Genomic DNA, 21,815 nt, shown 5'->3' on the forward strand with positions numbered 1-21,815 from the left:
CAACTGTAGGGGGGTGTGGCTGTAGGTGTGACATCATCGATTGTGTCCCCCTATAAAAGGGATGACACGATCGATGCAGCCGCCACAGTGAAGAACGGGGAAGCCGTGTTTACACACGGCTCTCCCCGTTCTTCAGCTCCGGGGACCGATCACGGGTCTCAAGCGGCGATCGGGTCCGCTGGTCCTGCGGTCCCGGAGCTTTGGACCCACGACTAGGTACTAGTACAGGACGTACATGTACGTACATGTGCCCAGCCGTGCCATTCTGCCGACGTATATGTGCAGGAGGCGGTCCTAAAGTGGTTAAGTATTTAACCACTAGCCGACCAGCCGCAGTTTTATGGCGGCAGGTCGGCTTGGCTGCGCGAAATCACGTATTATTATGTCATTTTGCATTTCAGCCAATAGGGCACCCACGATTACAGAGCGTGAACTGGGAGCTGTGTGTGTAAACACACAGCTCCCGGTCCTGTCAGGGGGAGAAATGACTGATCGCATGTTCATACAATGTATGAACAGCGATCTGTCATTTCCCCTAGTCAGTCCCACCCCCTTCAGTTAGAACACACCTAGGGAACATAATTAACCCCTTCCTCGCCCCCTAGTGTTAACCCCTTCCCTGCCAGTGAAATTTTTACAGTAATCAATGCATTTTTATAGCACTGATCGCTATAAAAATGCCAATGGTCCCAAGAATGTGTCAAAAGTGTCCGAAGTGTCGCAGTACTGATAAAAATCGCAGATCGCCTCCATTACTAGTAAAAAAAAATATTAATAAAAATGCCATAAACACTTATAGCGATTTTTTTTACGAAATATATGTAGAAGAACACGTATCGGCCTAAACTGAGGAAAAAAAAACGTTTTTTTTATATATTTTTAGGGGATATTTATTACAGCAAAAAGTAAAAAATATTCATTTTTTTTTCAAAATTGTCGCTCTATTTTTGTTGTTTTTAGTGCAAAAAATAAAAACCACAGAGGTGATCAAATACCACCAAAAGAAAGCTCTATTTGTGGGAAAAAAAAGGACGACAATTTTGTTTGGGAGGCACGACCGTTCAATTGTCAGTTAAAGCGTTGCAGTGCCGAATCTCAAAAAAGGGCCTGGTCATTGACCAGCAAAATGGTCCGGGGCTGATGTGGTTAAAGTGCATTTATGTTTTAGTGTATAAAATTGCATTTGAAAAACCACTTCGAAAATACTGCATGACATAAAAATTTGCAAAACCTACTATTTTATTCTCTAGGGCCTCTGCTGCAAAAATATATAGGGCCAGATTCACAGATGAAATACGCCGGAGTATCTACTGATACTCCGGCTAATATTCAAATTTGCCGCGTCGTATCTTTAGTTTGAATCCTCAAATCAAGATACGACGGCTTCTGGCTTCGATCCGACAGGCGTACGGCTTCGTACGCCTTCGGATCGTAGGTGTAATACTTCGGCGCCCACTGGGTGGAGTTTGCGTCGTTTTGCGCGTCGGGTATGCTAATTAGCTGTTTACTGCGATCCACGAAGGTACGCGCGTTCGTCGCATTCTCTTACGTCGTCGCTAGTCGGCTTTTCCCGGCGTATAGTTACGGCTGCTATTTCTTGGCTTATATTTAGACTTGCCATGTTAAAGTATGGCCATCGTTCCCGCGTCGAATTTAATTTTTTTTTTTTGCGTAAGTCGTCCGTGAATAGGAAAGGACGTAACGCACGTCGCCGTTCAAAAAATTAAGTGGGTGCGACGTCATTTCGCGCAAAGCACGGCGGGAAATGTCAAAACGGAGCATGCGCAGTACGTTCGGGGTGGGAACGCTCCTAATTTAAATGATACACGCCCCATTTGAATTAGGCGGGCTTGCGCCGGACGGATTTACGCTACGCCGCCGCAAGTTTACAGGTAATTGCTTTGTGAATCAAGCACTTGCCCGTAAAACTTGCGGCGGTGTAACGTAAATGCAATACGTTACGCCGCCGGAATTCTACCTGAATCTGGCCCATAATGTTTGGAGGTTTTAAGTAATTTTCTAGCAAAAAATACAGATTTTTTTCTTGTAAACAAAAATTATCAGAAGAAGGCCTGGTCTTAAAGTGAATAATGCCTAAAGGTGTCCTTGGATGTTGGACCACTCTATGACTAGGCTGTGAAAAAGTCCCACACATGGTATCACCATACTCAGAAGGAGTAGCAGAATGTGTTTTGGAGTGTAGTTGCAAGTATGCATATGCTGTGTGTTAGAAATAACTTGTTAATATGACATTTTTGTGACAAAAAATAACATTTTATTTAATTTCTTCATTTTCTAAAAGATTGTGGGAATAAGTGACAACTTCAAAAAACTTGCCATACCTCTTACTAAATATCTTTGATGGTCTACTTTCCAAAAAGGGGTCATTTGGGGGGTATTTTTACTGTCTTGGCATGTTAGGGTCTCAAGAAACAAAATAGGTCTTCAGTACATCAGGTGTGATCAATTTTCAATGATTGCCACCTTAGCTTGTTGTGCAAAAACAATGTACTGTAGCAGTATAAATGTAGCAGTATACATTTGTGATCCTCTTTTCATGCATGATCACATTATGCACTTCCATGTGAGGAATCGTGTCTCAAAAAGGGGATGTGGAGCCATTCATTGAGGAGATCAGAATTTTGCATATTAGCTGGTTTATAATTTGGCCAGCCATTGCCTCTGGTGAGTCATTTTAGTGTGATCGGTGGTGGATGCACAACTAGGTGTGATATACACAGTGAGAGAAGAAATATATGTTTTGAGAAGTTCACACAGCAAAGGAGTGAATTGTTTCTGGAACTCTTTTAGATCAACATTATTTATTCACAATATTTTATTGTTGTATATTGTATATTTTTTGCACATTATATCATTTGCTTGATTTTGCACGTTGTCACTTTTTGGATACATACTGTCCACATATTGCATTTACGTTAGCACATTTTATATGCATCTTTTTTTGACATATGTGGTTTTGTATTCTATGTGATGAAATTATTTGATTGCTTAGCACAAGCACTTTAGATAATTTGCTAGTTCGTAGATGTAGACCAGTGCTATCCATTTTTTTTATCTAATTCTTGGATCTGGGTCAATAGGCAAGTGAAATTTAACTCTGGAAACAAAGATAGGTCTGATTATCAAATTAAGGTATATAACGTTTGCTGACCACATACACGTAACACCCACTTACCAAGCCAACAGCACCAGATGGAAACATATGGGGTTTGCTGACAAACATCTAATGAAAGATATGTCTTTAACCCAGTAATATCTGGGAGACCGCTCATTTCCCGTATAAGCTGTTATTTAGGAGACGCAATTGAGGCATCTGATCCATGTTTATTCTGCTTGCATGACTTCCTGTTGAGTCAGGGGTACCCAGATAGACCTAAGGTGGAGGGATTGTCACAATCTGTGAATTCTTCAGCACTGGTGGAAGATTTTGTGGACTCTTATTTAATTTATTTTTTATTTTTTATTTATTCATCACAATTTTTTTGGACTGTTTACTACATCAATTTGGATATTTTATCCGCAATTTTTCTTAATTATTTATTTATCTTGGTTTATAATATTGCGCTACACTTTTCTGGTATATCATTTTGTTATTCGAATTTAGTGTTAATTCTTTAGTGTTCAGCCTGCATACAAGGGGGGGGGGGGGGGTGTTTAGTCACGTATTTTTGCGCTGATTGCACTTCTTTGTTTTTTATCTTGGAAACAAAGATAGCCTATGTAGCCTGGCGTGGCCTAAGGCACCTGAAACTTCTTAAATATTCCAGGTTATTATGGCCAGTCAAGATAAGAATGGGATGGATAGCCCCTTCCATACTTATAATGCCCTAATAAAAGAAAATTGTAGGAGATATTTTCCATAGTAATTAAATGTGTAATAAAGTGCTGCACTAATTCATAAACTTCAAAATTCATCACATCTAACATCAGTAAAAGGGAAATCCCATAATCGATCATATACAAATAAAAAAGTCTCACAGCTGAACATGTGTAAATATATAAATAAAAAATTCTACAAATAATCTTAAAACAAGTCCCACTATTTATCCTGTGAATGTCCACAATATGTGAGATCCACCCAAAACCCTTAAGAAAGGTATCAGGATAGATTCGAATCCTCCATTTAATAGAAGCAAAATGAAGACTTACCTAATGCGTATGACTTCCTAATTAGAGGGGAAGTTATAACAATACAAATAAGGGTATTCCATGTAACCACATGTCAGAGAACCAACCATGGAAGAACTGGCAGACCTGTCTTGCACGGACCTACGAGCACAGTGCGCATGAGCGCGCATACGAGCACAAGGCGCATGCGCGCACATACGGGCGGGACTCCTGGCAATGCGGGCGGGACTCCTGGCGTCAATGCCCTATTTAAAGCTTGCTGCAGCAGTCACCAACTGCTGCATGATCTTCAGCCCTTGGTGTGATCCTGAATCCTTGTTCCTGTTCTCCTTGTATTCCTGGTGACGACCCGGCTTGCCTGACCAGACTTCTCCATGTATGACCCCTGGCTTGTCTCTCGGCTTATCCTTGTCCTGTTCCTGTCTGCTGGATCCAGTGTATGACCTCGGCTTGACTTCTGACCTGTTCCAGTCACTTCCTGCTTCCTGTGTATGACTACCGGCTCGGCTCCTGACTTCGCCCCTGGGTTTCCTGCCAGTCCACCTCATCTACTACTTCCGTGGTACCCCTGCCTGACTGCGTATCCTGGTCTACAGCTGATCTCCAACATCTACTCAGCAAGTCACAGCTGGCAACTCCTGCATCTCTGGGCATAGCTCCCCCTGTGTCACCTCCAGGGGGCGTTTTGCACTTAGTCGCAAGGGAAGCCCTCTCAGCACTTCAGCCTCTGGTAAGGTATGTGACACCACATCTCTCCCACTGCTTCTCTGGATCCAAAGATAACCTGGTTCAGGAAAGGTACCTGCATCCAGCAACCATCACATTGACTCAGAAAGCGAATAAAAGCAAACATCCCATATAGTGTAAATCAACCAACAAATATTTATTTATCAGAATATCGCTCTTATAATTTAATCTTTATTATGTGTAGTTCCATAATGTCTAGGGACACTATGGCCTCTGAAGCCTCTATTGATAATGCCCAAATGACCCCCCAAGAAAACATTCAGCACCTGTGTGGTCCTTCCAACATATTGCAGACCACACAGGCACTAAAGCATATACACCACATTCATTGTAGTACAAGTGATAAGTGACAAGGGCTTGATAGAATATGTTTTGGATGGAGCTGTAGGTGGAGGTAGGAGGTGAAAGTATTAAGTCTGCCATCCTTACAGCCAGTGAGCTTACAGATAGAGCATTTTCTACATTGGAAGAAGCCAGTCAAATCATGAAAAAAGATGGAGGATTAGATCAAAAATGTTCAAAAATCATTCTTGATCAAATTTTTTTGGAGCAATACAATCTTTTAGAGAGGGCACTCCTCTATAAATAAACAGGGTTTGGATTACCTCTAAGGGTGATATAAGTGTCTCTGTCACCCAAAATCCTATTCATTTCTCCTACGTAAGCATGTTTGTCAAGAATTACAATACCCCCCTTATCAACGGGTCTAATTACCAGATCTTTCTAATTACACAGTTGCTCAATTCCTTTTTCCAAATGTTGCATTTCAGGAATTTTAACTTTAAGCTTATGCAAACCTCTAAGCACTATGGCCCGGATTCTCGTACCTCGGCGCATAGTTATGCAGGTGTAGCGTATCGAATATACGCTACGCCGATGTAGCGCAGAGTGGTGAGCACAGTATTCACAAAGCACTTGCTCCCAACGTTGCACCAGCGTAACGTTAATTCTTCGGCGTAAGGCGGCCTATTTCAAAGTAGGTGGAAGTGGGCGTGATCCATTTAAATGAAGCGTGACCCCATGCAAATGATGGGCTGAACGAACGGCGCATGCGCCATCCCGTGGACGCATCAAAGTGCGCATGCTCAGAATCACGTCAGAAATACTCCCTAAGATACGTCGAATCACTGCCTATGACGTGAACGTAACTTAATAATCCCTTCACCATTTACATTCTTTTTCAATTTAGACTGGAGCCTCCTCCCACCTCTAGTCCCTATCTTGTTCTATAACTCTTTTATGGCCCTGGTTGGCATGGGAAAAACCCTCTCAATAGGGCCTATATCGATTCTGTTCCTGCATTGAATGTGATTGTTGGAAACTAAATTGTTCTGGCTAATACCATAAATATAATTTTCTCCTTCCACTAAGGGATACTATCCATTCTTTGTAGGAACATTGTAAGAGTATTGTTGTTTCCCATGTGAATTATTTTAGTGCCATTTCCATTTCTACCCTACTAACTTATAGGATTTATAGGAGGGTCTCCTATTTGTTTCCCTTGGCCAGTCCTGGTGGTTTTTACCACCAAACCTTCTAGCAGGAGATCTATGTGACCAGGGCCAGATTAATGTTTGGGATATTGGTGCTACAGCTCCAGGTCCCTAACTTAATAGGCCCAGCCAGCTGCTTCCTTTCTTCAGCAGCACCCCTTTCCAAACTTTCTTTCTCCTATCCTTTGATTCCGGTCAAACTGGCCAGCTGCATAGGGGTTGACTGTCATAGTAAGAGCAGCAGTACAGGTGGGTGGAGCAAGAAGAGAGCAGCCCCAATTACTGCTTTCTGCCCAGCAGACACCAGGTCATGTATTGTTCAACTGTGATTCCCGACCTGCTCTGCCTTGAAAACTGTACTGTGTTGTCTGTAAAACTACCCTGCACTTTGCTCAATAGATGTATTTCACACACACTATATCTTAACTAAAAATATTATTTTTAATACAATATAGTGTGTATCTGAATACATCTATGGAGCACCTGGAAAGTTCCAGTATATTCCTAACCTATTTAAGAACTTGAGCAAAAACAGTATTTGTAGGAATCCAGACATTCAGGGCATATCAGTCAGGGGAACAAATTATTAAATTTGGCTTTTTGCAGATATCATATTAACTCTAATCCAGAGTGGACCACTTTTCCTAATCTACATGCCAAATTGGACCACTATGGCGTTCTGTCAGGGTATAAAATAAACTTGACCAAATCAGAGATTATTCCTATCAACATTCCTGCCATCGAGGTGCACCCCTTATGTACTCGCTTACCATATTCCTGGAAGTCCAGGGTCCTTAATTACTTAGGGGTTTACCTTACCCCATCTTACACCATGTTGTATAAAGAGACTATTCCCCCCATTTTCCAACAAATTAGGTCAACAATAAATAAATGGAAGAACCACTGCATTTCTCTACTTGGATGAGTTGCATCCTTTAACATGTCTATTCTCCCTAAAATTCTATATTTATTCCAAATGTTATGCTATCCAGCAATCACTCCTTTTTGGAACTCGGTACAAAGCCTGAGGTGACTATCCCATTGACCCCTGAACCTTTTCAATTGGATCTTTCCTCTTTGAAGATAGCTAAACCCTAGAAGAAATAGCACTTAATTGGCTTTAGCTCAAGTCTCCATCCCACATTGGGCTTAATCATAGAGGTCTCAACTATTAAGCCCAATTTGAATGAAACTTGTGCTGAAGTCTGACTTTCTTTCACTTTGCACTGTATTTGAATACAGTGTGAGGCAGCACTTGTATGCTATATATACTGTATATATATATTGTATCTTGGAGTGAGATGTGCTCTGTCTCAGCCAGCACCTGAATGCAGAGTTCAAACCCGGGAGACTGATACAGTAGGCTTGGAGCAGCACCAATCTCTTATGATACTTTTTCTATGTCTTAAATATTTGTCAACATGTATTAAATAGCTCACTTAAAGTGCTTCACAATGCCCACAAGCAAAATGACAACGGTGTGGACATAGTTTTATAAACTATCTTTTTTGAATAACTATGCCGAGCGGCGGCGGATTGTAAAATAGTAAGTGACCGGATTTATATTATAAAAACACATGATGAAAGGACATACATTTAAAAAATGCTAATTTTGGTTGGAACCCCACTTTAATATCAAACTTCTCTTAGCCAAGTTTCTTATTTATTTTTTTAAGTTGTTTACTGAAATTCCATCTTCTTAAATGTATGTGATTGAAAAAAACATGGATACTGACCTATTCTGATATTGTAACGTTTAATTTAGTATTTTTAAATATGTACAGTGCAAATAAGTAGAAAATAATATATACATGCCTTATAAGAATCAGTAAAATATCACAGAAGAAAATACATACATATGTTAGAGTGGATAGTTAAAAGCATTTGTCACCTTGAATGAACAGGTTAAGTGATGTACATTAAATATCTCTTAAGTGGACTGAAACAAGGTCAGTTCTCTCGCTAACAATTTATTGTCAGGGGACCTATTTTCTTTGAGTTTCATATTAATATTTTTAAAGGCTGTCATTTGGCACTTGCTCGCAGGCAGCTATGATTTCTTCTTATAGAGGTGACCTCTCTAGCATTAAATTCCATGTCACTGTGTGAGGAATATGCTTGCCTCGACAGGTAGGTTGACTGCATCCTCTGACCTCCACTGTTCTCATACTGTGAATCAAGCAAAGCACTACTTTGAAATACTGTTCATTAACAAAGAAGCAGGTATTTGTGTTGTTAAAAAAACATCCTCAAGTTTTGTAAATGAGATGAAATAGACTTGTGTATGTGTACGTATATACTGTATATACAGTATATACCGTATATATGCTATAACAATAGCACTATAACATATATAAATGCACAAAGTAATAGCAATCCTGTTCAAAGAGCTTACAATCTATAGCAGGGGTCTCAAAGTACCGGCCCGTGGGCCATTTGCGGTCCGCGGACCGGTTCTAAATGGCCCGCAGGCAGGGCAGGGGGTGCCGCGGAAGTGGGGGGTGTAGATTTTCTTCACATGCAGAGTAGCGCAGGAAGCGTCTGTAATAAGTTCACTTGTTTGTCATGTCATGCTGCGGCTGCTCCCCGCCCCCGGCGCCCCCCTCTCTTCTCGTCCATCCCTATTTGCTTGTGATATCACCTGGGATGGACGAGAAGAGAGGGGGGGGCGTCGGGGGGCGGGGAGCAGCCGCAGCGTGACATGACAAACAAGTGAACTTATGACAGAGACGCTTCCTGCTTTACTCTGCATGTAAAGAAAACCACAAGTAAACGCTGACCTGTGCCCCATGTACTCTGTGCCCTCATGTGCCCTGATTGTGCCCTCATGTACCCCTCATGTGCCCCATGTACCCTCATGTACCCTAAGTGTGCCCCATGTACCCTGAGTGTGCCCTCATGTTCCCCATGTACCCTGAGTGTGCCCTCATGTTCCCCATGTACCCTGATGTGCCCCATGTACTCTGATTGTGCCCTCATGTGCCCTATGTACCCTGATGTGCCCTGATTGTGATCCATGTGCCCCATGTACCCTGATGTGGCCTATGTGCACCATGTGCTCTGATGTGCCCCCATGTACCCCGATTGTGCTGTCATGTGCCCCATGTACCCTGATTGTGACGTCATGTTCCCCATGTACCCCAATGTGCCCCATGTACCCTGAGTGTGCCCTCATGTTCCCCATGTACCCTGATGTGCCCCATGTGCCCTGATTGTGCCCCATGTGCCCTGATTGTGCCCCATGTGCCCTGATTGTGCTCCATGTGCCCTGATGTGCCCAATGTACCCTGATTGTGCCCTCATGTGCCTTAATGTGCCCCATGTACCCTGATGTGCCGTGATTGTTTCCCCAATGTACCCTGATGTGGCCCATGTATCCGACGGACCAGTTTCAGCATACATGTTTGGTCGTGTGTACGGCCGACCGGCCAATTGTCCGGCGGATCGGACAGTTTCCGGCGGACAAATGTTTCTTAGCATGCTAAGAAACATGTCCGCTGGAAGCCTGTCCGTCGGACATGTTCGATCGTCTGTACAGACTCACCGGACATGTCCGATCGGCCGAAAGCCCTCGCATGCGTTGAAGTGATTTGACGCATGCGTGGAAGCATTGACCTTCCAGGGCCGCGCACGTCGCTGCATCATCGTCGCGGCGACATCACTGCGTATCGTGTCCACTCGGATTTCTGTCTGATGGTGTGTACAACCATCAGACAGAAATCCGGCAGCGGACAAGTCCGCTGAAAACGGTCCGGCAGACCGTTTTCAGCGGACAGATCCGCTGGTGTGTACGAGGCCTGACTTTCCCAATAAGTATACTTGTTCTGGATCTGTGGCTAAGAGGACAAGCCTAAAAGCTTGGCAGCTTGCATTTTTAAATCAAGTTGGTAAGTATCTGCAGCCACCATACTAAATCTCACTTATCTCTAAGGCCGGGTACTCACGAACAAACATGTACGGTGAAAGCGGTCCGTCGGACCGTTTTCACCGTACATGCCTGCCAGAGGGCTTCTGTACGATGGTTGTACACACCATCGTACAGAAGTCCGCGCGTAAACAATACGCGGGGTGTGTCCGCGTTGTCGCCGCGGCGATGACGCGGAGACGTGGGCGGGCCTGCCATTTAAAGGCTTCCACGCATGCGTCAAAGTCATTCGACGCATGCGAGGGACGGCGGGCGCCTGGACATGTACGGTAGGTCAGTACTGACGACCGTACATGTCCGAGTGGGCAGGATTCCAGCGGACGGTTTTAAAACACGTCCAGGAATATTTGCCTGCTGGGAAAAGGCCCGGCGGGCAAATGTTTGCTGGAATTCGGCCCGCTCGCGCCTACACACGACCAAACATGTATGCTGAAACTGGCCCGCGGACCAGTTTCAGCATACATGTTTGGTCGTGTGTACGGGGCCTTACATTACTAATTTATATACAGTATCTTTGGGTATAACTATTGCTGATCACAAACAGCGATTTTGTCTGTTTACAGATGCTTTGTAGCCATCTCAGCAATCCAAACTGGAATGACAGCTAATTAACATGTAAGGTTAATGTAACTAATTAATGACCAGGGTCAATAGAAATCTTCAACGATTCCTTTTGTGCTGATTAAAACAAAAGCACAAGAAGACATGTCTGCTCTTCAGTCTATTGATACCATCAATAGGTCTATCACTTCTTTCCAAACAGTACTGCAAATGCAGAATTACTGGTGACATAGCAACACCCGGGAGCTTGTGGTAGGTTGTTTAATACATATGCATTGTAAATATGTATTTAAATGCAACTGCACATATGAATAAAACAACAACAACATTTTTTGGAGTTATTGTACATACTTTAACTATAAGATTGACTCTGAGTTTATGTAATACACCTTGCATTGGTAAAATAAATAAAATAGAGATGCCATACTGTTTAGATTTATGACAATATTTGATCAGAGCAAGCATGTTTTTCAATATTGCCAGCGGTTTAAAAAAATTACCAATAGAGCTTTATTAAAATATGCCCAGTATGACAGGGTTGTGCCATTTAAAGGATTTGATGTCACTCTGGGTTCTCTCCCATGCAGCTTGATGGACTCCCTGGAATGTGTGTCTTATTAGGAGAACACCAGCATTTCAGTTTTCTCCACGATCTCAAAATCCTGGATTTGGTCCTGAAGCCCCAAGGTTTTTTTTTTTCAATAGGTGGGATGAATCCTCCAACCCTGGTCCATTTTCATGCTGTCTGCACCTGCTGTCTGTGCAAATGTGCACAGACCTCATGATAAGGGGATTCGCCCTCTTGAGCAGTGACAAAACTAAACATTCTTTCATCCAGGGGAAAGACTCAGTTTGGCACCCCTTCACCCCCACCCGAGAAAGAAGGTCTACACAATCACCACATATTGTAGGTGAGGCTTGAAAATGTCATGTTTCACTTCCAAAGCAGATTAGTAGGGACGCCACTGGAAAAAGAAGAAGTGAGCCAAGGCTTGCTTCTGTGCATTCTTCCCTCCCAGCAACACCCTGCTGCAGAGGTGAGGCTTGAAACTATAAGAACACTATAGAATTGTAAAAAACATGGGATGCCTTTGGGTGCCTCAAGGAGAGTATTAATGCGGCTTGCATAGCGTACCTCAGTGAACGTGGGTGTGGCCCAATAGTGTTACCAGTGGGAGGAGATTAAAGGAGCACAGTTAAAAATTATAAAAGTATTGTATTGTACCCATAAAATACAGTATCTCAAAATTTGACATTTTCACTTAGGGGTGTACTCACTTTTGTTGCCAGCGGTTTAGACATTAATGTGTTTAGTTATTTTGAGAGGACAGAAAATGTACACTGTTATACAAGCTGTACACTCACTTCTTTACATTACAGCAAAGCTTAATTTCTTCAGTTTTGTCACCTGAAAAGATATAATAAAATATTTACAAAAATGTAAGGGGTGTACTAATTTTTGTGAGCTACTGTATGCTTAAATTAACAAAACAAATGTCACTGTAAAAATATGAATTTAGCCTACCTTAAAGTGGACCATAAGCCCTGCACTAGACTGTAGGGCTGGTGCAAAGATTTTTTTCTACACAGCTGAAAGTGCAATTTGCTAATTGTGTATGCTCCAGAGCATTTTTCTCAACGAGAAAAATGACCGTTAAAAATGTAGAACCTGCTCTATTTTTTCAGGTTCTACATTTTACGTTGTGAAACGCTTTAACATGGGGGGAGGGGAACGTGCATGCTCAGAAGCAAGTTATGAGACGGGAGCGCTCGTTCTGGTAAAACTAGCATTCATAATGGAGATAGCACATTTGTCACACTGTAACAGACTGAAAAGCATGAAGACTGAAAAGCGTCTCTCACCAAACTTTTACTAACACGCGGTAACACGAAATCAGCAAAAGCAGCCCAAAGGCTCCATTCCAATGGAACTTCCCTTTATAGTGCCGTCGTACGTGTTGTACGTCACCGCACTTTGCTCGAGCTTTTTTTTTCACGATCGTGTGTATGCAAGACAGGCTTGAGAGGAATCACGTAAAAAAAAAAAACCATTTTTTTCCATGACATGAATAACGGTCGTGAGTACGCGGCATTACAAGTGACTCCCATAGCCTGCCCATAAACTATAGAGGCTCAAAGGATCATGGGACATGTAGTATCAGGACTGGTAAAGGAAGGAAACAGGAAGTCAGAGAACTCTGAAATTCAGCCAGATGAAGGAGTGGCATCACAGGCACAGAAAACTGCTTTATAAAGCTAAATGAAGTAAGTTACACATAAGCTGACACTGGTTGTGATTCATTTACATGCACAATGCATGTGTTGTTTTTGGGGAGAAAAATCTGGAGTTCTTCTTTAAACACATCCTGCCCGGCCTATAGCAGAATGACAGCCAGGCAGGGGATCAGTTATCCTGACTGGGGGGGTCATATGACGTCCAGCAGGATAAGCCGCACATGCACGCCCCTGGGGGCACATCGCGGCTATCGGTATTCCGGTGTGTTGCTCTGACACACCACCTCTCCAATCTCAGTAAAGAGCCTATGAAGTAGGCTCTTTCCCATGTGATCAGCTGTGTTTAATCACAGCTGGTTACATCGTAACCAGGAAGTGCAGTTTATCAGCCTTTCCTCTATTTGCTCTAACAAGGTGAGAAGAGAAGAGATGATCAGTGGCTCTCCTGACAGGGGGGGTTTGCGCTGATAATCAGCACATCTATTATAAGTGTGGACCCATAAAGGATGCCCACCAGGAATGCTAACCCGTGCCCTCCAGGGATGCCAATCAGTGCCCATCAGTAATGCCTGTCAGTGCCTCCTCATCAGTGCTGCCTATCAGCTCTATCTTACTGTGTCCATCAATGCTGCCCATCAATGCCGCCTATCAGTGTCCATCAGTGCTGCATATCAGTGCTCATTAATGCTGCATATAAGTGCCCATCAATGCCACCTCATCAGTGCCTGTCAGCACAGCCTTATCAGTGCCCATCAGTGAAGGAGAAAATTTACTTATTTACAACATTTTATAACAGAGACGAAGAAAAACATTTTTTTTTTTTTGCAAAAAAATAAAAACCCAGTGGTGATCAAATACCACCAAAAGAAAGCTCTATGTGTGGTATAAACATGATTAAAGTTTCATATAGGTACAGTGTTGCATGACCGTGCAATTTTTATTCAAAATTGGCCTGGGTGGGAAGGGCATGAAAATGCCCTGTATTGAAGTGGTTAAAGCAGAGTTCTACCCAAAAGTGGAACTTCTGCTCATTGTACTCCTCTCCCCCTCTGGTGCCACATTTGGCACCTTTTCGGGGGGGAGGGGGACAGGATACCTGTCTGTCTTTCACAGGTATCCTGTTCCCACTTCCGTAAGCCTCAGCCATGGGTATTGACATCACCGCCCAGGCTCCCTCCTCCTCCCTCAGACGCCGGGCCAGTAGGAGAGAGGAGCAGAGCTTCAAGCATGTGCAGTAGGGTTCCAGGCGTGAAGCTGTAAGGCTTCACTGCCGGGTTCCCTTACTCGGAATGGAGGCGGCATGCACCCGACAGCTGATGAAAATATTATCTGCGGTGCCGACATCACTAGACTCCAGGACAGGTAAGTGTCTGATTATTAAAAAAAATAAAAATTGCAGCAACAGTGGGCAGACCTCTGCTTTAGAGGAGTTGTAAGGCTTAATTTCCACTGGCGTTTTTACAGCCACTGTTAGCCTTTTTTACAGCTTAAAAACGCCTGTCCATGTTTATTTTATAAAAAAATAAAAAAAAAAAAAAATTTTTTTTTGTGAGCTGCAGCATTAAAAATGCCACGGTAGCGTTTGAGCGTTTTCACGCGTTTTTGATCGTTTTTTAACGTCTGGCGTTTTTACAGCTCTACTCTGGAGCTTCAGAACGCCCTGGTCCTGCGTTTTTTTTACAGCTCAAAAACGCCTATGCCATTTGCAGCTCAAAAACGCCTATGTGGGCATGATGCCATAGAATAACATGGTCAGGCGTTTTTAAGCTGTAAAAAACGCTCAGAAAAGTGGCTGTAAAAACGTCAGTGGAAATGAAGCCTAAAGGTACATTTGTTTCCCTAAATAGCTTCCTTTACCTTAGTGCAGTCCTCCTTCACTTACCTCATCCTTCCATTTTGCTTTTAAATGTCCTTATTTCTTCTGAGAAATCCTCACTTCCTGTTTTTCTGTCTGTAACTCACCACCGTAATGCAAGGCTTTCTCCCTAGTGTGGAGAAAGCCTCTTGAGGGGGGAGGGGGCAAGCAGGCAAGTCAGGACACTCTCTACTTTGCAGATAGAGAAAGGAACTGTGTGTTAGTGGGCGTCCTGACACTCCTGCCTGCTCCTTCTCCCATCAAGAGGCTTTCTCCACACCAGGGAGAAAGCCACACATTACTGTGTGGAGTTACAGACAGAAGAACAAGAAGTGAGGATTTCTCAGAAGAAATAAGGACATTTAAAAGCAAAATGGTAGGATGAGGTAAGTGAAGAAGGACTGCACTAAGCTAAAGGAAGCTATTTAGGGGATTTGTTTTTTACCTTTACAACCGCTTTAAGTAAAGTATATTATTGAAACTACCCCATCCCAGTTTAATAACTGTAATATATTACATTTTATTTCAAGATTAGTGCCCCATACTACTGTCACCAACGCTTCCGTTTACATCTGACAGCTCTCCCTGCTCACATCACAGACATTGCAGACAGCCATGATATGCACCTCTTCTGCATTTGGAATAAATTGACTGGATCCCTGAACACCCTGGTCCCTGCAAGCTAGGGTTGTCACCTCATCCCTTTAAAACCAAACACATATTAATTACACAGGTTCTGTGGCTTATTAAGGTGGTAATTAAACTCAATTAGTGCCTTATGTGCATTAAATTAACCTCAGAACCTGTGCAATTAATATGTGTTTGGTTTTAAAGGGATAAGGTGGCAACCCTACTGCAAGCAATGTTCTATATGCTATCAGCTGTATCCTCTTGCTGCATTCCGATCATTTGCTTAGCCACTGGCTGCAGGATATCTTCTCCTGTTTGTTCTAACCCCTTAAATGGTCACCAGTACTGTAATTGGGACCAGTATCTTACATCTTTACTTGTGTTTCATATACAGTACAGTTGAAGAGCAGTGGTTGTTATCAGCCACCATCTCAACAAATTACTTGATATGCTGCTCATTCTAAAGTATATGCTCAGATCAGCTAATGTATCCGTATGACCCAGCTTTATTAAAAGACAGTGTTCAGGATGTTTACAATTAAACAGCAGGTCTAATGAGATTGAATCAAATGTGACGAAACCCTGGGCCAATTGTGCAGTGATTGGCCAATGAGCCAGAGCTCTAATGATTGCTGATGTGTCAGAGAATGTCATAAAACGAATAGAATATCCTTGTATCCTAAGTACAACTTTTAGACCAGTATCTTGACTAAATACTTTGACTGTAATTTTAGGAGAGTTTGGTTAATTGTGACAACCAAAACTCGCTGGCATGAAGACAAGAAGACGTGCCAGAATGTCACTGCTATGTTAAGGGTTGTAGAGTCAGCAGGAACATACATAAAAGGAGTACAATTAATGCACCCCTTAATCACTTGCCTTCTGGGCACTTAAACCCCCCTCCTGCCAAGACCAATTTTCAGCTTTTAGTTCTCTGAGGCCCCGTACACACGACCGAGTTTCTTGGCAGAATTCAGCCATAAACTCGGTCGGAGCTGGATTCTGCCGAGAAACTTGGTCGTGTGTACACTTTTTAGCGAGGAAGCCGACGAGGAACTCGTCGGGCCGAATAGAGAACATGTTCTCTATTTCCTCGTTGTTCAATGAGGAAAGTCGGCCCGCCGAGATCCTCGGCGGCTTCAACACTGAACTTGACGAGGAACTCGATGTGTTTGGCACGTCGAGTTCCTCGGACGTGTGTACGGGGCCTCACACTTTGAATGACAATTACTCAGTCATGCAACACTGTACCCAAATGAATTTGTTGTCCTTTTTTTCTTTAGAGCTTTCTTTTGGTGGTTTTTAATCACCACAGTTTTTTTTTGTTGCCCTATAAATTTTTGTTATAAAATTTAGCAAATTAGTAATTTTTCTTCATGAAATTTGGCCACAATTTATACTGCTACATATCTTTGCAAAAAATAACCCAAATTAGTGGATATTATTTGGTCTGTGTGAAAGTCTACAAGCTATGGTGCAAATAATAAAAAAAAAAAAAAAGAATAATCACATCTGATTACACCTGATATTCTGGCAGCCTATCTCATTTCTTGAGACACTAACAAGCCAGGAAAGTACCAATGCCCCCCCAAATTACCCCTTTTTGGAATGTAGACATTCCAAGGAATTTAGTAAAAGGCATGGAGAGTTTTTTGAAGTTGTCATGTTTTCCCCACAATTCTTTGCAAAATTAAGATTGTTTTTTTCCCCACAAAATTTTCATTGCAGTAGGTTTTGCATACTTGAAACTACACTCCATATCACATTCTGCTACTCCTCCTGAGTATGGTAATACCACATGTGTGGGACTTTTTCACAGCCTTGCCCAGTGAGGGCGAACCTTGGCACCCCAGATGTTTACATCCCATAATGCTCTTGCGCTCTGCAGTGTAGTTGAGCATCATGGGAAATGTAGTTCCAAAACATCTGGGGTGCCAAGGTTCGCCATCACTGACCTAGCCACATAGAGAGGCAACATGTAGAGAGCATCACATCTACCTATTACACTTTTGAAGGCCCTGGAGCACCAGGAAAATGGAACCACCCACAAAATGACCACATTTTGGAAAGCAAACATCCAAAAAGTATAATCTACGAGGCCTAATGAGTCTTTTTATTAGTTAATTTGTTTCCAGAAGTTTTTGGAAAATGTGGAAAAAAATGAACACAAATTTTTATTACACAAAGTTGTCCATTTATAAGATATTTTTAACACATAGCATTTACATAGCAAAAATGACACCCCAAAATACATTCTGCTACTCCTCCTGAGTGTAGCGATATCACATGTGTGAGACTTTTGCACAACCTGGCCACATACAGAGGCCCAACATTCAAGTAGCACCTTCAAGCGTTCTAGGAGCATAAATTACACATCTTGGGCTAGATTCAGGTAGGGGCGCGCATTGTTATGGCGGCGCAGTGTATAGTATTTACGCTACACCGCTGTAAGTTAGAGAGGCAAGTGCTGTATTCACAAAGCACTTGCCTTCTAAGTTACGGCAGCGTAGCATAAATGGGGCCGGCGTAAGCGCGCATAATTCAAATGTGGATAAGGGGACGTGTTTTATGTTGATTCTTGGTGACCCGACGTGATTGGCGTTTTTCCTGAATGGCGCATTTGGGCCGTCCATGGAATTTCCCAGTGTGCATTGCTCCAAAGTATGCCGCAAGGACGTCATTGGCTTCGACGTGAACGTAAATTACGTTCACCCATATTTGCGAACGACTTACGCAAACGACGTAAAAAATTCTAATTTCGACGCGGGAACGACGGCCATACTTAACATTGCGTGCGCCTCCTAATAGCAGGAGTAACCTTACGCCGAAAAAGCCTAACGTAAACGACATAAAAAAATAGCGCCGGGCGTACGTAAATTTGTGAATCGCGTATCTAGGTAATTTGCATTTTCTAAGCCGAAAACGACGGAAGCAAATATGCACCCTAAGATACGACGGTGTAAGAGACTTACGCCAGTCGGATTTTAGGCTAATGTCGGCGTATCTTGCTTTCTGAATACAGAAAAAAGATACGCCAGCGCAGCTTGAATTTACGCCGGCGTAATTCAATGCTGAATCTGGCCCCTTATTTCTCAACCACCTGTTACAATTTTTTTTTTTTTCAACAGTAAATTTTTATTTTGTTTTTCAAAAAGGACAAACAGATTTGCAGGCGTTTAGCCTGTAATGCACCACATGTGAACATTACACGGTATACAAGGATTAAGGACAACACTGTATATGGCGTCGTGCAAGGCTTGATTTCCAATTCAGCATTCAACAGTAAAACAGGTTAAACGTTGCCTCATACACGGTACACTATGGGTAGCGGGGTTAGGCTTTCCCCTGGACACCCCTTGCGGGATCACTACTGTGTCCAGAATCCAGGCCGTATCCCCTTCCCCAGAGGTGAGATCCAAACAAGTTATAAGTTTGAGACTAGGGTTAGTGCAGGTGGTATAGGAGGAAAAACAGAACAGTAATCAGAGATATATTCAGCTCACCCTGACATTCCTGGTTAGTTAGCTTAGACAATCTGGATGTACAGGAAGTAGCTGGTTATTTTTGAACCAGTGCAACCATGGGTGCCATGTTCGGAGGATCTTGTCTCTGTTTTTGTTCCTAAGCGCCAATGTGTGTTCGTAGGTAAAGTGTAGATGGGTAGTCTGTATCACTTCTCCTAGGGTTGGTGGGGATGGACTTTTCCACTTTCTAGCGATGTTCAGGTTCGCTGAGAGTAGTATGTGGGCCAATGTGTGTTTTAGGTATTTTGGGTATTGGTCTAGATCAAGAAGCAAGATTGCTAAACTGGGTGTCGGAGCTATCTGTAGGTGGGATATCTCGGACAGTAGTCGGAATATGGATGCCCAGAAGCAAGACAGGGAAGGACAGCTCCAAAAGATATGGAGCATGTCTCCCTTCTCCCCACATTTTCTCCAGCATTGATTGTCCTGGGAGGTTCCGTATCTAGATATTTTATCTGGGGTCAAGTACCATCGTTGTGCAATTTTAATAGACATTTCCCACAGGGTAGAGCAGCATGTAACGTCAAAAGTTGATTTGCAAGCTGCAGCCCATTGCTTTGTTGTAAATGTGCGTCCCAGATCTGATTCCCACTGGAGCAAGGGGGTTGTTTTAGAGAAGACATCTTTTTGTTGGAGAATGTTGTAGAAAAGCGTTATTCCTTTAAGGATGGGTTTAGGGTTACTAAGAAATAGCCAAGCCGGTCGGGGAATAGTACGTTCCCATGAGGGTGATTTATGGAGGTAGTGTCGTGTCCTTAGGTAGAGGTACAGGTCTGAGTTAGGGAGGTGATAAGCCTTTTGCAGGTCGGGGAAAGATTTAAGTTCATTTCCACTGAAAAGATCGTTAATGTGCAAGATGCCCTTCTCTCTCCATTTTATGTAGGAGATCAGGCTAACGTTGTGTTGTAGTACTAGAATGGGGATTTTTAGCTTGATTACATCAGGGTGGTCGTTGCTAAGGCTTACAAACTTGTTCCACATTCGGATTGTAGCCCTCATAGTAGGAGGGACGGAGGATGGAATTTTAGATGAGATGGAAGTAGAGAGTAGCCATGTGGATAAGTCTCCACTTGGTACAAAGGTGGATTCAATTTGTCCCCAGATGGTATGTGGGGAAGGCAAGAACCACTCTCTGGCCTGGGTGAGCACCGAGGCCATGTAGTAGTCCCGGAAATCCACATATCCTGTGCCTCCAGCTTTCCGGTGTTTGACCAATCTGGGGTGTGCGCATTTAGATTTTTTACCTTGCCAAATGAAGGAGGATAGTATTGTTTGTAGAGATCTAAAGTAGTAAAGGGGGATGACAATAGGGAGAGTCCTGAATAAATATAAGATTTGGGGGAGGTGAAACATTTTAAATGCCGCTAGGCGGCCTAGCCAAGACAGTTCCTGAGACGCGAGCCTGCGCAGATTCTCCTGTAGTTTGTCGCGAAATGTGATGTAATTATACTTAAAGAGTAATTTAGTAGTCTTGGTTAACTGAACTCCAAGATAAGTTATGGTTTGGTCCGTCCATGTATATGGGAACTGTTGCTGTAGTAGTAAGCTCGTTGGAGAGTTAACCCCTAGATTTAAGATATGGGATTTGGATTCGTTGACCTTGTAATAAGAGACTCTGCTGAACCAGGCTAACGTCTCCTGAACCGCTGACAGGGAAGTAGTGGGATTGGTCAGCATCAATATTACATCATCCGCAAAAAGGCTGATTTTGTGTTCCTGGCTTCCTATAGTTATTCCCGTGACATTTGTATTAGAGCGTATGTGTTGTGCAAGGGGTTCCATTGCTAGATTGAATATTAGGGGGGATAGGGGGCACCCTTGCCGGGTTCCATTAGAAATAAGAAATGGGGATGATAAAGAGTCAGCGGAATATACTTGGGCAGAGGGGGTAGAGTATAGGGCCATAATGGCGCTGTGGATTGGACCCGAAAACCCGTATTTCAATAATGCTGAGGAGAGGTACCCCCAATGCACCCTGTCAAACGCTTTTTCAGCGTCCAGGGACAGGAGAACAGAGGGGGTACCTGAGCATCCAACGTGGTGGATAATATCAATCATCCGTCTTGTAGCGTCTGAGGCTTGTCGGCCTTTTGTGAAGCCGGATTGATCCATATGGATGAGAGAAGGAAGGATGTTGATAAGTCTGTTTGCGATAACTTTGGCATATATTTTGACATCTACATTGAGTAGAGAAATGGGGCGGAAGTTTTGGGGCGATGTCGGGTCTTTACCGGGTTTAGGAAGTGTGACTATTATTGCCTTCAGCATTTCTTGGGGGAAGGAAGAAGAGGCTACGGCGGAGTTGAAGACTTTGCAGAGATTGGGAGCCAGAATGTGATGGAATTTTTTATAGTATTCTCCAGTAAACCCGTCCGGGCCTGGAGATTTGGAAATGGGGAGATGATGAATAGTTTGTATTATTTCAGCGACCGTAAAGGGAGCGTTAAGATAGGCCAGCTGTGATGATGAGAGTGAGGGAAGATTGACATGTGCTAAGAACTTCTCTATGTCATCCTGGGAAGGTTGCGTGGCATTGGCGTTTTTCCCTATGTTATACAGTTCAGCGTAGTATGTGCTGAAAGCATTGGCTATCTCATGAGGTTTAAGTAATTTACTCTTAGTATGGGGGTGGTAAAGGAAAGGGATTTTAGATTTGAGTCTGTGTCCTCGAATTTTTAGGGCCATCATTCTGCCTG

Source organism: Rana temporaria, chromosome 1 (genome assembly GCF_905171775.1).
Source record: "Rana temporaria chromosome 1, aRanTem1.1, whole genome shotgun sequence".
Classification (NCBI taxonomy): Eukaryota; Metazoa; Chordata; class Amphibia; order Anura; family Ranidae; genus Rana; species Rana temporaria.